This window comes from Corvus moneduloides, chromosome 22 (genome assembly GCF_009650955.1).
Source record: "Corvus moneduloides isolate bCorMon1 chromosome 22, bCorMon1.pri, whole genome shotgun sequence".
Classification (NCBI taxonomy): Eukaryota; Metazoa; Chordata; class Aves; order Passeriformes; family Corvidae; genus Corvus; species Corvus moneduloides.
The window spans coordinates 2,467,339-2,480,115 of record NC_045497.1 but is presented as its reverse complement, the minus strand read 5'-3'; positions in this window follow the sequence as shown (position 1 = coordinate 2,480,115).

The window sequence follows — 12,777 nt, the reverse complement described above, 5'->3', positions numbered from 1 at the left end:
GTAACTGGGCCAGTCATGAAATACAGGCCCTGCAAATATTTCACAGCCATGGAAGGGGAGCTAAGGAGCAAAACAATTGACTCGTTGGGCACCACATACTCAGAGGGGATGTACAGGCTCTGGAAAGGTGGCACTGCACAGGCATGCTGGTCAGCTAACTCCAAGGGATTGCTAAACTGGACACAGAACAGCCAACCACACAGAGTTGTCCTCAGGATTTGTGTTAGTGCCTGAGCACTCAGAACTCAGCATCTCAGCAGAGGCTCTGTGGCTGATGCTCTGTAGTAAGCCAAAGGTTACCTACTTGATCTTCCAAAGTTCAGTTCTGTACTCACTAAACCCATGCCAATTGTCTTCACCAACATTTGAATTTTTAAGATGGTGTTTCACAGACACTGGATTTGGATAGCAAGCTATGCTCTTTGAAAAGCATAAAGATTTGCCTCAGATGATTTCAACTTAGTGCTCCCACGTATCACTCACTAGAAATGTGAAGTGCAGAAAGAAATCCAGCAGGTCAGTATGATCAGTAAGATTCTGAGAATTTTCTTCAAAAACAGAACCTTGAAAACATCATACACTCAAGCACATAAAGGAATCATTTTTATATACTTTTCATCACACTAAAGAGATTCAAAGACTCTTTCCTTCTTTATTTTCTTCACAAAAAATGAGTCACAGAACAGATAAAAACTAGCACATTTTCATAATGAAGAGCTGCTCTGACCTCTAGTTTATATTAATTGATGCAGGGAAAGAAGGGGAAAATTTCCAAAAAACATAAGAAAGTAGCAACTGTTCAGTGTAAGTAAGGAATCAGTTGAGCATTTAAAAAAAATCTAGAAGTGTTTAGGACATGGGCTTCAACATACAATCTGTTGTGAATGAGATCATACAATCAACACAAACTACCTGTTTTCCCCTATATTCCAGATCCTGAGCACAGGTCTGTGTCACCAGTCCAAAAGGTCTGAGCTGTTCTGGGTGAGTGTTTCATGCCACATGGCTCCAATACAAGTGCACAGCATCAAGTGACCCACCTCTAGATCAGGATGGCTGAGCACAAAATGCCCTGTGGGAATGGGCTGTGGCTCACACCACCAGAACTCTGCACAAGGTCAGTGGTGTGTCCATGCACCACGAAGCTGCAGAGCCCAGGAACCTCTCCCTGAGATGGAGAGTACCAGCACTCCCATCTCTTTCTGTCCCTCTTGCAGGAGTTTGCAGTTTGGAAGCCACTCTGCTTATTGGCCATTTCCTGTTGACAGGAGTAGGCAGGAGAGGGGAAACATCTGTAGGCGTTGCTGTAGCTTAAAGGCTTTCCCTGCACAGCCTGGAAAGACAGAACTGCTTCCCATGTGCCTTAAATCAGCGGAAACCTCTGGTGCCAACCTGCTCAGCTCTTAGTGGAGGATGAGGTCTGAGCCGCCACAGACATCCTACAATATTCCATAAAATTGTTTAAGTGTTGGAAACAGGAAAAGTGCCAATTCACTGAAAGAACAGTGAAGGGGGTTCCTAGAAGGAAAGGCAAGTTGGACCATTTCCACCAACAGTACTGAGGTTATTTAGCACCTCAGTAAAGAAGTACCTGTAGAATATCCCGTGTAACCTCCACCCAAGGGCTTCAACAAGTCCTCCACAGGGTTTCAGAGCCTTTAGAAAAGTTACATTGTACTGACAAACTGAGGCAAGAGAAAGGAATGAAGCGATTCTCTCAAAAAACAGAGGAGGTCTGGAGAGAAGCACCAATTTCCTGTGCTTTTAACCAGTCATGAGGGCTCTGCCTCATCAAGCCCACGCAGGTGATGGAAACTCATCAGAACCAAGGATCACTATGCAAGACAGAGGATACAAGGCTGCTCCGACACCTTCACCCAGCAGCTCACTCAAGCCACAACTCAGAACAGGAAGCTTCAGTCAGACTTTCAATTCCCACACCAAGCTAAATCAATCTAAATCAAATACATTTAAAAGAAAAAGCCTTGAATGGAAAAAACCAGTCTCTTTATGCCACCCACTACCAGAAAGATTATTGTTCTTGCCTCAAAACTATTTCTGATTTGAAAGCTGCTTGAATTTAGAAATCCAGGGATTGGATTATTTTTTCTCTGTTTGAATTTCCACACAGGAAAATGGAGTAATTTGTACAGTTAGCTAAGCCAAAAAAACAGAAAAAAAAAAAAGAAAAGAGGCGGCGAGGAGGATGGCCACTGCTGGATTAGAATTAATTTATGCTGATAGAATGACACTGTCAAAAATGCCCCAGGAAGAAGCATTTTTAAAAGTCTTTGATCAGGCCTTATTTTCCTTTTTTTTCCTCTTTTTCATTCCATTCTCAAAAGCTTATTCCTCTGATCCGTAATAATTTTGGGACCAAGCCTTTGTTTCTTGACACCAAATGCTGTTGGTGTTATTTTCGGCCCTGGAATTGCTGCAATGGATCCCATGCAGTGCCCGCGATCCTTTCCCTGACACTGGCCACAAAAAGCTGCTTCCCACAAAACTTTAAGACACTTCAAGAGGAACCAATCCAAAAAAAAGAAGTCTGTCCTTCACCACCAAGAGTTAAAAGGGTTCTCTTGTTTCCTCTCTGCTGTATTTCATTTTAAAGATCATTACTGTAACAAATCCGGGGGGTTTGGAGCCATACAAGTATCCCATCATTCCTGAATCCTTCCACACTCTCAGCTGCACAGCCAGCAGTACAGAGTTAAAAATATAGATATAAATATATGTATTTATGCTTCACGGTACATGTTACAAGCTCAAGTCTGTGCCTCCACACAGAAAAGAGCTGAAGCAGGGTCTGCCTCTGCTCTCTCCTTTTCCCTGTGCATCTGTTCCCAGTGAAGGATATCAGACATGACAGCCCTGGAGTCTGCAGTCCTTTGTCTCCACAAAAGGTCCAGTTCTGACAGTGGGAGAGTGGGACTTCATTGGGACACTGTTTCAGCAGTATATTTCAATCAACAATGCCTTGAGAAACTTCCAGGAATCACCAGCAAAAGTCAGGAATGAGCAATATTGAGGCTAACTAGCCAGTCAAGGTTCTCTCCTTCTGAGAGCTCTTTCTGAGAACTACCAAGGAAACCAATTAAGATCAATCGCGTTCGTCATTTCGGCCGGAACACATCGGGGACCACGTCCCTGTTTGTTTATGGGCCACTTGAAAATAACCCTATGGAAAACAACCAGTGAGTTGCTATTGGCACAGACTGGATTTGAAATGCAATCAAAGTTTCTGGTTTCCTTAGCAGAGTCTGTGAGCAAAGCACAGCAGCCCCCCCACGAGCAAGCTCACAGAGCTGGGGGAAGGAAAGGGTTACCCAGTGCACCATAAATGTCACCAAAATATGCTGGGCACTCCACTCCCCAGAGGGATTTTATTAGTATTTTCCACTTGCAGCAATGCCACAAATACCCAGGAGTCAGAAGAAATGGAAGCAGTTGTGAAATTGTCCTGTCTACTTTTACCATCCACATGGAAAAACACACAAAAAGACTGACAGGCATACACTGGGAAAAAAACCCAGATGACGCCCTTAAACTTCTTTTTTTCACAGTTTTTATGGAGACAGAGAACATCCTGAATGTCTAAACTGTCCAGAAGCACTGTCCCTTTAAAGTCGGAATGTGACTTTTTTTCACCCACAAGAAAAAGTGCAGTTTCCCAGGTTCTTACTGGAAACATTTCTTGGGAAAATATCCATTTCCAAAGCGTTGTTTTTACACTTTTGGTTCACTGGTTGTTTGACTCTTGTAATGCTTTAGTAGTGTTTTTACTCCATGAATGTTTGTAATAACTTAATCCATCCTATTTCCTACAGTATCTCCTTTTAAGGATAATTATATCAATATGCTTCTGACATTTTGTAATCCAAAAAACTTATTTTTTCTAGATTTCTTTTTCTCAGTTGGGTGATTCAAAACAAGACTTAATGGTATGCTCCTGGCCCCCATGATTTCTGGAAAAGCTTTTGCACAATAAAACTCAATGAATAACCCAGAAATCCCATTAGAAACACGGATAATTGTAGCATTTTGTTAACTTCTCACAGCTTTCTTTTCTAATAAGAGAGTTCAAGGTTAGCTACATTTTCCAAAACAACAATCTCATGCATTTATTTTATGTTCGCCTGCCCTAAGAAACTTTGCTTTGCTTTGTTTTTGGGGTTTTTTTCTCAAAAAGAGCTGCAAAGGGATGTGTTCTGTAACAAGCTAAAAGATATACCCATAATTAAATTCTCTTACTCATAGCCTTGAATAAGGGCCCCAACCATATCTATTTACAACAGGAAATACCCAAGAACCTAAGCAGATTTAATAGGCTTACACAAGTCTTTTTCTAAAGCTACTTGTGGCCTTCTGCAGATGACATTGCTCAATTCTTCCCAGACTTCTGGGCTATTTTGCCACAGTCAAGCCTCAAAAGTTTTCACACATTATTGGAATTTAGGAATTAGCATGCTTTATGATACCATAGCCTGGTTTGGGCATTATGAGTTTATCACTTCAGGGTTTGGCTCTCCCTGTCTCCACTCAGGTCTCCTCTGCTGCCTTTTCTGATGCTCCACTTAGCACATAAACTAGCAATGGACATTTCTGCAAATTATTACATTTAATGACAGTGATATCTAATCTTGTCCAACAAGATCAGGCCTTTATTGTCTCGAGAACAGCCCTGCCCCTCGTCCTGGTGCTGATGAACTGGGAGTGCTGCAGGGCTGAAACGACTCAGGGCTGGGTGAAAGGCTCAGGGCGACTGACAGGTCTCTCAAAGCAAAGATCAGACTCCATCGTACTTTTCTGCCTCCACATCAAGTTAAGAGACAGCATTGCAGCCTAACTCAAAACATCTGGCTTGAGGGCAGTATGAGCTTTTACTGCTCCTCAGACTCCAGACACAGTCTCAGACAGTCAAGCTGAATTTTGGTAGCCTGGCAGCCACTGTTCCCTCAAAGGTCCTCTGCTTAATACTGAGGGAGGAAAGGGCTAATGCTGCTTCTTAGCTGTTCATAAAGGAAACCAGAAGATCCCTTGATAAGATGTTATCTTCTTTCCTTCCTCTCACTGTATTCACTGTTCAACAGGGGAATTTAAGTTTTGTCTTCCCTGTCCCATAGAGCAATCAGAGGCTCTAAAGGGGCCCTCTGGCACTCCAGACCAGACTGTTACCCACTAAATCTCTTTTCTCTGGAACATTAGAGATACTTCTCTAACACATCCAATATGTATCTGATGAAAATTGTTACCAGAATGTTTCAATCTCATAAGTTACAGAAAGAAGCCAACTGACAGCACTTGACAACATGGAGCACGATGCCAGAATGCAAACCAATAAAGTTCCTTCTTCTTGAATGTGACAAAATGCTTATTTTAAGCATACTGAGACAATAAAGTGCTGATTAACAGGCAGCATGTTCTTCAATGAAACGTATGAATGTGTAGTCTTGTGCTAAATACAGAAGATGCTGAAGGTATGTGATGATGAGTGTGAGAACAGCTCCCCGTCAACATATTGAAATTTAGCTCTAAACCAACTCACTAAGAGAGTGTCTTCAGCTACAGGGAGGACTGACCCAGTGACAGGGACAGTTTTTGTGAACTCACTAAGCATAAATGCACGTGTAAGGTTTATTTCTCAACAGCTTAGCACTGTCTCGGACACATCCACGTCTGTAGCCATGTCTTTGCTGCCTTACCCTGGTACAAAGGGGTGTATTGACTCTCCAGGGATTGCCAGGGAGGGATTACTTTAGCCTGAGCTAGAAACTACAATACTTTCTTCGTAGGTAGCCTAATCACATGTTAACACTGTGTTCTGCAGAAATTAATAGAGATAAGGCTGAAAATAATACTCACCCACGGAGTCTAAAAATAAGCACCGAAATTTCCCCTCCTCATTTCTTTCTGCTTTGTGTTTCCCCTCAGGTGATGACACCATTCTCCTCTCCAGCTCTCCTGAAATGTATCGTGAGCATCATGGTTACAGACTGTTCTGGGGAACAGTTTCTTCATGTAGGGCCAGAGTTTGGGGATGTACTGTGTGAGGCAAATCAAGGGTTATCGTTTTGGGATGTACCGCGTGAGGCAAATCAAAATCTTACCAGACCAGAATAACCAACAGAAGGCACTGGTTTAACATGGTCTCCAAGAATCAGATACCTAGAAACTTGTTTGAATATGTATAAATTAGGTGGGAAGCCTAGTCACAAGAGTGAGATGAACTAATTACAATAAACGGGGTGTTTTCAGCTGCACTACCATGAAGAAATACACTCCTTCAGAGTATTTTTGGTGTGACAGACTCTGTTTAGTTTTAGTCCTGCAGCTCAGCCCATTTCAGACTTCCAAAAACAAGTCCTCTAAAACACCAAAAGCTTATTGAATATTGATTGTTTTAGACCACGCAATTTAATGCAGCCTTGATTCGTGTAAACACAGGAATTTTGAGAGCACAACATCCTTAAAATCAGTAAAAGGGCAGTAATTATCAGGGGCACTGCAGAAAGTACTTGCAGTTCCCACTAGGCAGACAAGCTTCCCAACAAAAGGACAAATGGAGAGGAAGCCAAATGACACTACCCAAAAACGGGGAGTAACAACCCCAGTTTTGGGGCAGTTTGGTACGTACTTCTCTGGCATTGCTATGTCCTCATGCATATACATTATGAACTATTTAATTCTCAAAAAAAAAATCTTATGAGGCAAGGAAAATAAGTTTCCATCTCCCAGATGAAAAAAAGTGAGGTCAGTAGGTGTGAATACAGATGGAGCTGGCTCTAGAAGTGGCATGAAAAAAAATGGAGTTCTAGGGGTTACGCTCCAGACTTGCTACTTTTGTGGTATTGAATTTAGAGAATCTGGTGAAGGGAAGGGAGAAGAATCAGTTTTTCATGACACATTGTGTCTATCTGCATGCAGACCCTGCCATAAGGTGTCCCCAGCCCGGGTGACTGGAGCGGGGAGCCCCGGGGGTGATTCCCCACAGCTACGGTGTCCTGCTGTCAGATGCATGCTCCATTACATTCTTCTAGTCCTGAAGGAAAAACACTTTGAATTCAGTAATATGTAGTATTCCTGTTAATGTGAGGCAGGAGACTGGCAACACGCCACTCGCAGAGCCCAGCAATGGAAAAAGCAGAGAGCGAGCTCAGCCTCACAATGTGAAGCAGACAGACCTATTGTGAGCTGTCTCCATCCTTGGGGCTGGATGCTCCAGGCTGATTTATGAGCACAATATTTACAACTAACACACATGAAATGCATTATGAGGAGAAATAAATCTCCTAGCATGCACGGAGAGCAGCTAAGATAAAAGAATGCATATGGTAAACTAGGTGACTGTTTGTCATTAAGTGTGGTACTGAAGCCAGAGCACGTCCCTGGGGCAGGGGAGGCTCAGGATTTGCACTGGAGTTTATCAATACTCTGGAAAACACAAGCCATTAGGCAGAGACTTTCAGAAAGATGCCCCAGCTTTTTATTTCTTTCTAGTGAACTCAAAGCTGATGAAAGACACTGTGTTGGAAGCCCTCGGGAGTAAAACAGGGCTTGAAAGGAAGATCAGTCTTATGTCTATGCAAAGACCCAGTGAACAGGCCAGAGTTCAGCTCCCAGGGCTTGTGTTATCACAGGCAATATCCCTAATTTTTGTGCACCTGTGTTCCATCTCATAAACAGGTATCAGTATGAAATTAGGCAAGAAAGGGCTACTTTAAGGCAGAGGGCATGTCATAATTTAGTATTCTGACTTACTGCACCACACTACAGGCAGTAGAAATTCCCTGAATTAATTGCTAAATTAAATCATCACTGAACAGGTAAACGTTTCAGAAAAACAACCATCCCTTACTAAATAATGAGACCAGCAAATGAGGATGTCAATTCTAGTTTCCTCTGTAATTGCAAAACCCAAACCCCACTCCCAGAAACACTGACGACAATTCCCTGCTGATCCCTGCTGTCCTTTGAACCCTGCAGCGAGCAGGCTCCTCCAAATCTCATTTGGCTGGAGAGGTAATAGGAGGCAGCTCTCACTTAAATGCATCTATATTTGACATTTCTGCCTACAAAGCTGCACTGGTCATAGATTGCATCTCATCATGTCCAGCCAACCCAATTAGGCCCAAACAGCTTCTTGGAAGGACCTGGATTCATCTCATCCCTTGATACTGAGGTTTGATGGTGCCAATATTTTTGCAGCTCTGTGTGATGTTGCCTCTTGCCTGGTGGGATGTGGCTTTAAGTTAAACAACTCATTTTCTGCAGGGTACAGCACAGTCACGGAGAGCTGTGAGGCTGCTGCTTTTCCTCAGAGTGCTCTGATAAAACATCTGATTCCAGTATGGGAGGATAGACTCATAAAAACAGGCTAATGATGGAACCAGACTGTGGTACAAACCAGAGCAAGCACTTCAGCTAACTGAACATGCTTCCTGTCCTCAGCCAGCACCACAACATCTTGGTTTAGCTACCACACATCTCCCTCAGAGCACTTCCCACTGATCAAAAGGGAACAACCAAAAATTTCTACGAGAGCAGGACAGTTGGATTGAAGGAACAGCAAAATGGATTTGGAGAGCAGGAGAGGATTTGTTGGGGAAAATCCTCCAAAATCAGTCCAATTCCAGACTCTCTCATGAAAGGAACAGTAGCATGAAGTTACCCTTTGTTAACAGCAGTTTTGGGATGTGGCAGGAAGGCATCAGCTTTCTTTTGCCGAAGTTGACTGAATGGGTTTGACTGACAGCTGCTGGGAGCTGCAGAGTGACAGCAGAGGCAGGCACACCCCTGTTCAGCACCTCTGACTGGGTGTTGCAGCTCTGTCACAACAAGGGACCTTCCAGGCAGAGCAACCTCTCACACTGACAACGTCTCAACAGAGTTTCAGTTCAGTGGGTATTAAGACAATATAAATAAACCAAACTCAGCCCATGTACGACACAGTTAAATAAATGACACATGGCAAAAAGAAACTAGAGCTCTCCTGTATTTTACTGTCAGGATTCTAAACTAATCCCATTTTGTATTTCTTTTATCAAAGCATTAATGACAAAGGGAGAATGAATATGAAAATAAACCCTTTTCAGTGAAAAGACTTACACTAACCTCCACAGCTTTGATTATTCCTTCAGATTTACCCTATTTTCTTTCTAAAACACTAGTTAGGCCTTAAAAAATTGAAAAACTAACTAAACCTACTACCCACATTTGTTGAAGCAATAAATACATTCTCATCTGTTGAATTACATTACATTCTATTTTATGTTGATTTTATACACCAGTGTAGTTATGGATAAAATCACACCACATTAACTAGTAGTGGTAATTTTGTCCCACTGTTTTGTGGTTTCATGCCCATAAACAAGTGATTTATGGATTTTTTTTTTTTTTTTGTGAAGCTCTTTAATATGTTGATTTCAAATGAAGGAATGATACACAGCAAAGAAGAGGAACTCTGACTTCTATTGGCTACAGTTTGTGAGATACACTTAGAATTAAATAAAAAACAAAAAAAAAAACCTAAAAAGAAGAAAGCAAGCAAGAAATAAATATGAAAACCTCAAGCCATATTTCATCCTAAACTCAGACTCTAAATCCTTTAAAGTAAGGGGAGATGATATAACTCCCTCAGCAGAATTCTGGGCTGGGCCACAGAACCCACGTCTCCGTGCCATCAAACCTAATCTTTGTTTGAGATCTGACACATTCTCTCCAAGTTTTCAGTCACATTGCAAAATTCCAAGAGGATGAAAGGCAGATTCTCCTCCTCTCTTACACTAACCCCGGGGCCTAGAAACAGCCGGACTTGATTTAACCAAACACACACTGGGCCAGAAAAATGATGAGTGATCCTGGGACTTGACTGACACCAAGGAGACTTCATCTGATTCATGGTTTTCCGACGTGATCATTGCATCACCTCAGATCCCTGAGCAGATTGTGCCAAAATGAGGAGATAACCAGAATGCCAAAAAGCATCTCCTCGCTGGCCAAACTGACAGCAAAGCCAGCAGAGTCTCCTCCTCCCTGGGAAGCTGCACTCACCAGACAGGCAGCAACCTCCCAGCCCCAAACAGGCAACATCTTCCAGGAGCGAAGGCCCAGGTGCCCTCCCCTGTAAGGCAACTCTTTGCAGAGCTACCACCAACAAGAAGGCCTCCAGGCCTTCCTTCTTACTCAACTGAGCTCCTCTCCACTGCATCCCTTGTCCAAAAAATTTACTGTACCATATAAATCCTGGACCAAGCTAAATCTGCTGGCTCCCAAACAGGCTTCTTAAGCCTCTAGTAAATCAAGAGTAGGATATTTATTTCTAAATCTCCAAAGGAGGATTAGGCAGGGTGACCATAATCCTAACCAGCCTCACACCTGCCACTCATTCTTAGTGAAGAAGAGATGCCTTTTAGTATCTGGAAATTACTAGCAGATGAACCTCTTTGTCCAAGGTAGGATATCAAAGATAACAGTTCCTAGCTCCTTTGTTTCTTGGCTGCATAGAAAAAAAGGGGGTTTTTTTCTGCGGGACAAAGAGTGGATATGATCGTTTGTTTTGGTTCCAGTGACATCATTCCTTTTTTGTCAGCACCATCTCTCAGTAATTGACTCTGATTTGAGGAAGGGCTAGAACAGTTCTGCAACTTTCTCCCTTCATCTCCCTCTATTCCAGTACCTCAAATAAAAAACAAGGTCAGTGAGACACTTTTTCACATACATTGTCCAACTTGATCAAGACCCCCACATTTTCCATGACGATTCTATATAAGTCCCATTGCAATGACCTCAGAGCTTCCCAGTACCATTTTAGCACCAATTAAAGTGGCAGTGCTCAGAGAACCATTTATCTTTATACTGTAGGAGTTTGAGCAGTGCTGTTATTACTTATGAGGGGGAATTGTGCAGGCTCCTTGTCAATTGGTTTAGGTTGCCTAAATGAAGCCAAATTGCTCTTGCCATTTCCAGCTGCTGCTGCTGCCTGTGTTCCACCTTCCCCACATTCACTTTGATCCATCAGCCAAGAGCAAAACAACCTTCCTTCAATGCCCCTCCTGCAAACAGGGTAGGAAAACACCACAAAAGGAAAAAAAAACCCACACATCACTTGCAGCATTTTTACATGTAATAGTAACAGTCTCTTGGTGCCATCATCAGCCATGGCATTTCATTCACACAGAACACTTGTGGGCACATCACATATGCTTTTCCATTCAATGTATTTTTAAATGTTTCCCAGGCAACTGTTTCAATACAATATGCCTCCTTGGCAACCTGGTACCCGCAAATGCCATGCTAGTCTCCCTAGTCCTCTTTTTAGGTCTTCCCATCTTGGCATATAAATGTCACAAGGCTGGGTTTTCCATCTCCAGCCACACAGGTACTGATCTGTCCTTGCACTGGAAAGGCTGAATTGAAGAGATGAGTCGTGCACTGGATGCTGCACATTGGTAAATTCAGCTTTGGTGAGCTGCTTTCAAAGGCAGTGACTTCTTGTGGGAAAGAGAATGTCTCCTGCAACTAAAATTAAGGAGAGCCCACAAAACTGTCTCCACTCAACTGACTTTCTCTGGAAGCAGCAATGAGCCTGCACTTCTCTAACTGAAATGCATGTCATTTTTATTCTCCTGACTAAGCCAGTCTTACCCTGTTCTCCTCATTTTGTGGTCTAACTGTAACACATCACATTAATGAAAAGAGTCAGACTTCCCCATTTCACCACAGCCAGTGATTAGCACTGGACTGAGTGGGTTAGTGTGGCTGAGTTTCTCTTTCCAGGGCTGCATTTGCTGCCACTGGGATGTTCAGGGGACACACTGTGACATTAGAGTGCCAGCATTTCAGCTGTGGGACATTTGCTGCAGCAGCTTTCCCTGCTGCTCTGCAGACTGTGGTCTCTTTGGGGACATTGTCCTTTATTACATTGAGCAGAATGGACAAGCTCATCCTTGAGTGAAGTCACAGACTATTTGACAAGGACAAAAAGTTATCAACACGTACTCCTAAGCTAAGCATTGATTAGATAAAATAATTAAAATATAATAATATTTCAATGGTCTAGCAAGGAACAATTTCTTCTGAACATTTTCATCTGATACAGGAGCTATCACTACAGAAGCAAAGATATTTCAGAAGGACTAAAGCTATCAGCGAGCATCAGTCGTCATAAAAAAAAAGTTTTAATAAAAACTGCATGTGCTTCAGGCTCAAAGTGGCACATTAAAAAAAATAATAGCTTCTGCATGCAATGACATCAGGCTCTGAGAGAAACCCAGCTGAAACTGTGGCATCTCTTCTTCATTGATTACTCCATAACAACAGCTGAAAATTACAATTTTTCCAGGCTATAAAATGCCTAGCACTCCAAATTCTACACCGGCAGCAAAAATCTCCTCCCTGTCTGTGAGCTGTTGTATCTGTAATAGAGACCCTGCACTACCAGGCTTTCTAATTCTTCCCAAATGCAGAAGCTCTCATTCAATGCTGCAGCTGTTGGGGAGGAAATCAGAAATAGCAGAAGGCGGATTAGTTGATAATGTACCAGTTCTTCCCCAGCAAATGCTGGCACCTGCGTTTTACACTCTCCTCTTTCCCTCAGCCCAGGAAAAGATCACTTGGTTTGTTTGGCAGGCAATTTATAGACTTTAGTGATTGTGGAACTGCAAGGGATTAGAATTTGTTATAATAGCCCCTTCTTCCTGAGAGCAAAAGTTAAAACTGAGGCCCATTTTGCAGCAAGAATCAGGAACCGTGTAAGTAAAGATTAAGCATGTGCAG